General features: G+C 42.0%; 1 pseudogene; it reads left to right on the top strand.

Moving 5' to 3' along the window:
- LOC123135328 (peroxidase 2-like) overlaps positions 1–1,088 on the top strand; it is a 10,531-nt pseudogene extending 9,443 nt beyond the window's left edge.
- Positions 1,089–5,407: the final 4,319 nt, after the last annotated feature.

Here is a 5,407-nt window from a genome sequence, read left to right as displayed (position 1 = left end):
GCCCCCATACACATCGAGCACACCTAGCCCTCCACCGCCCACCCCTAGCCCACCCACCAAAGGACTAGTGGTTGGCTACTACAAGCAGTCATGCCCTCGCGTGGAAGATACCGTGAGGGAAGTTGTGCGTGATGCCAGCGCCTGTATCATGGCTGGACTCATCCGTCTCTTCTTCCACGACTGGTTCGTTAGGGTAAGACTTTTTAACATTAAAACCTCCACATACATAAATGCTTATTGTGTCATGAAATATATGTAGGCTAATGTGCATGTGGTGTTTAATTGTTTATTTGTAGGGTTGCGATGCCTCTGTGCTTCTCGATCAAGTGGATCCCAACAGCCCACCAGAGAAGTTGGGTGTCCTGAACCTGAGCCTCCGTGGCTTCAAGGTAATTGATGCCGCCAAGGCTAGAATCGAGAAGGAATGTGGGAGTGACGTTGTCTCATGCGCTGATCTCCTGGCCTTTGCTGGGCGTGATGCCACCTACTTCCTCAGCAACAAGAACGTCTACTTCAACATGCCAGGTGGCCGTTACGATGGACTTATATCCTTCATGAATGAGACACTCCCCAACCTGCCACCACCCTTCGGCACCGTGGACCAGCTCAAGGCCAACTTCGCCTCCAAGGGGCTGACTGCCGACGAGATGGTCACCCTCTCCGGTGCACACACCATCAGAATCTCCCATTGCTCGTCCTTCAACTCATCCTTCTCCGACCGCCTTAACCCAAGCACCTCCGACATGGACCCTATGCTAATGAGTTCTCTCTGGGAGCAATGCAAGTCAGACAATGGAACTGATAACACGGTGGTGCAGGACATCAAGACCCCTAACAAGGTTGACAACAAGTACTACAAGAATGTGCTTAGCCACGAGGTGCTCTTCGATTCAGATGCCGCACTTATGAAGGCAGATGATACAAGTGCAGCGGTGCGTGCCAATGCCAAGGACAACAGTGTGTGGTAGGAGAAGTTCAAGGCAGCCATGGTAAGGTTGGGTGCTATCGAAGTCAAGACCAGGGCCGATTTTCTCGATCGTGCCCCTGTTGAGATTAGGAGGAATTGTCGCGTTGTCAACTCACACTAAACTTGTTGATCTTATCACATCATTGCAGTTTTTCAACCGGCTGAGATTGAGAACAACCTCGTGCTTTCTAGGGTTTCCATTGATGTTTATTTTGATTACCTTTGTAATGTTGTTTTAAAATTAATTTTCCCACTTGTTGTATTTGTTATTTCATTTTATTGCGTTGTGGCATTTCGTTTTTCAACTTCCCCTTATGAAAGTTGTTTGAACAACAATTTGCTCCTGTAATTCTTTGTTACTTATAGTGACGTCATAATTCTCTTGGTGTGTTCCTAGATGTCTTTGTTGTGTCAAAGGAAAACTATTATTTGCTCAACCTAAAAAATTACTTATTTAAGCAATTCTTTGCTTATTTATTCGGAATTGCTCTCACTAAATTGTTGATTCTTGCTAACTAATTTGTCTCCACATTCCAACATGCTAGCACAATATGCAACCATGCATGGAAAAAGCCCACCACAACATGCAACCATCTATTTAAACAAGCTTTTCATACTATTATGCTAATTATCTTCAATTACTCTTTTACAACTATATAACAATAAAGTACCATAAATCATATGTGTTTTTAGTTTCATTTCTCATGGTATTAATCTACATATTCGTGTTCCACAAACCAATTTGCAATGAAGTAAATTGCAACCAATTCCTGCATTAATGCATGGGGTAGTATCTCGTATAACTAAGTAGGTGATCTCCACTAATCTATTTCTCTCAAGAAACAAATATGCCACATCGGCACAGATGCCATGTCCACATGCAAATGTGTATGAGAAAAGCCTCAGCCAATTTCCATCCTACTATGCTACGTACCGCTTTTCAGAAGAAACACTACTGCTACTTTCTAGTATTTGTAGCGCTTTACCAGATAAAGCGCTACTGCTAACTTGGTATAGCAGTAGCGCTGGCATTCCAGCGCTACTGCTAACAGTTAGCGGTAGCGCCTTAGTGGTAGCGCTTGTACAAGCACTACTGCTAGCTACAAAACAAGCGCTACTACTAGGGTTTTTCCTAGTAGTGTACCTATATTCAGTAAGTATTTTACGACAATGAAGTGATCAAATACAATAAACTATAGTTTTAGTTCTGATATTATTAATCAAGATATTCATGTTTCATATAGTCAAATATCATTGAAACAAATTAAAACCAATTCTATAAGTAACGTGTGTCGGATCCCACACCAGAAGACACACGCGTACACGGTGGAAAAGAGAACAAGTTGTGCCAGGCTCCGGCGATGGAGGGGCGATGACAGCGGCGCACCTTCGGCTCGCTTCGGTGCTTGTAGTCGTCGCTAGGTGGTCTACGAATCTGGATGTAATTTTTATTTCTGGTATTCATTGTACTGCCATGATTGAAGATAAATAGATTGAAAGTTTTTCTGCAAAAAAGAAAAGAAAAGAGAACACATGGAGGCACACACGAGAGATTGTTTTTTGGTGCCGTTCAACTTCCTTCGGCTTTTCTCCTTATCTCTCTTTACACGTTGACAGAACTCAAACGTAAAACCAGCTTCTAACGGGTAAGTCGGCCGTGCGATCCCATGTCGACCCGATTGTCGTGGTGTTGCCATCACGCGCACATGTAATCGTGCCATCCCACGATCCGTTTGCGATGGCCTAGCTATGTAACAGAAAGACTAACTATACTACGCCAAGTTGTGAACAGACTCACGCTGCATGGACCTATTATTCAGATAGGAACCAATGACCACGTGCATGCACACGTCCATCCCCGTGTATACACTCGTACAGTTTTTTTTTATGGAAAAACAAACATGCACTACACACTACATACCTGCTAATGCAACAAGATTATCCAACAGCGTGTGGGGTATCATCTAGTTCGTTTTGAATTTCAGTAACTTTTTAGTGGTGTTTTGGTTACTATGTGTGAAGTTTTATATACATATTGTGAAGTTGCAGCCACTTTTCTTTATTTTTAGTTTGACATGTGTTACATTTGCACTATTTTATTTCTTTGACTGGACTTTATTTCTCTATAATTGCACTTATTTTGTTTTGCACATATGGCTGAAAAACCTGGAATTTGCAGCCACATGCACTCTACACACTACGGGGTGGGAGAGGGAAACTAGACTGTGAGGGATGGGGCTGCTATTTCCAACATGGTACACTAAGGGCCTGTTCTTTCGGCGGCTTAAAAACTAAGCCGCCGCCTCCATCCCTTGGTGCCTCTAAAGCCTAATGTAGTTATGGGGAATCCTCAAAGAATGAGAGAAGATTGAAAAGGGACGGTTTATTTTTTTTATGTTACTGAAAGAACTGAGCCTAAGACGGGAGAGGTGAGCCTAAATCTCGCATCCGTGCTACTATGGTTCGACAGTCTGGTGAACAAGAAACTGATGCAGGGCCTTTACGGCTACATTGTAATGAGGGCGATCAGCTGGACAAGAACCAGTGTACGTGATGAAACGCAGACAGACTATCGACAAGGGCAGTGTCATGGCATGACGACCAAGGACAGTGGTGCAGCAGCCTCTCTATCTTTTCTAAGTGTCTACGCATGTGGTCGCGAGTGATGGCTAGACCTGGCCTCATTCTGACCAAATTATCCTTACAGAAGTAGAAGTAAAATACACCAAAACAGAATACATAGAACACCGACACAATGAACGGTTGTATATACACTATTTTTGCTTTGATTCTATATACACATATTGACATATAGATTATCAAACAGATTTGACAGTGTAACTAATAAAGAAAAGGCAATGCAACAAAAATGTTTTAGGCAAAGAATATTCCAAGGACCGATTCTTGGGCTAATCCTACACAACCATCTTCAATAATCAACCTTGCAGTACGTGATACAGTATCAAAACATCTCATGCTCATTCCCCGGTTAGTCTGAGTTCTTTTATTTCATTTTGAGTCCCACTTGCTAAATTAATTGTCCTTTTGAAACAGGGAACCTATTCTATGGAATTGTGCAGAAAGTTTTGATTATGATTTCTCATGCCTCAGCCTTTGCTATCTTAGAGCATCCACGGTACCAAAAACATTTGTTGTGTTTTTACCACCATATGGCCTTTATGTGTGTGCGCTACTTCAGTTTGTACAACCACTTTAGGTCATTTTTGAAAGGAGCAAGACAGGAGCTAATTTCACTAAGATAGGAAAGGGGGGAAAATACAGAGTCGATTGGATTACAAGGAAAACTAAGCCGAAAACCAACGAACAAACAGGAAAAAAACACAACCACTGATGTCAATCCAAACAGACCTCCACCACCTACCACTTTAGGTTATCATACGTATTATTATACTTATTATTACACTTTTCTGTGATGGTGAGATCAGAAGGAAATTCGGCGTCGTCAACTCGTACTAAACCTATTGACCCATTCACATCATCGCAAGTTTTTAAGCACTTGTGATTGAGAATAAGCTCACGACTTTTTCGTGTGTCCGTTGATGTTTATTTTGATTACCTCTAGTAATGTTGTTACTAAATTTGATTGTCCCTCTTGTTGAATTTATTCTTTCGTTTTATTGCATCGTGGCATTTTGATTTTCAACCTTTCGTCTTATGGAAGTTGTTTGTACAACAATATGGAGATCCTATAAATCTTTTATTATTGATATTGACATCATAATTATCTTGATGTGCTCAAACATGTCTCGGTTGCATCCAAGGAGAATTATTGTGTGCTCAACTTAATGAATTTAATTATTTAGGGGCTTCTTAGCTTATCAAATTCAGAATTGGTAAAATGTAGGTGTCTGATCACATCCTATATTACTAAATACTCTATATGTTTTGAAATAATTAGTGTTTTAGTATTTTGAAGGGGAACGTACTGCACAATTAAAAATTTGCCGTGGACGATCACACCGAGGAACATTATGAAAAGAGGTGGGTAACGATCACTCTCACCAAGTAGAACACAGCGGAGATGACGCAGATTGTTAGTGAAGCAGGACGATTCTCGCAGCTAGGTTATACCTCCTAGCTGCGAGAATTTCTTGATGATGTGTAGCATCGAAGTAGACGATACCTCTGAGGTAGCCATGCATCCTGTACTAAAGGTATAGCCGCACTCTGTGAGCCAGCACAGAAAACTGCCAAGAGAAGTAGAGAGTAAAAGATGCACGCTGGGCAACACCTAGGCAGGAGGAAGGGGGCGCTGGAGGCTTGGTGCGCCTTTTTGGTGCATAATTGGCTGCATATTCTGGAACTTGCAGCCACCTGCACTCTACAAATTGCAGGGTGGGAAAAGGAAATGAGACCATGAGTGATAGAGCTGCTATTGCTCAGGCCGACAACATCATACACTAGGGGTCAATTCTTTTG

This window comes from Triticum aestivum, chromosome 6B, assembly GCF_018294505.1.
Source record: "Triticum aestivum cultivar Chinese Spring chromosome 6B, IWGSC CS RefSeq v2.1, whole genome shotgun sequence".
Taxonomy (NCBI): domain Eukaryota; kingdom Viridiplantae; phylum Streptophyta; class Magnoliopsida; order Poales; family Poaceae; genus Triticum; species Triticum aestivum.
The sequence above is the reverse complement of the archived record's forward strand: the minus strand, read 5'-3'. Positions and strand labels throughout refer to the sequence as shown.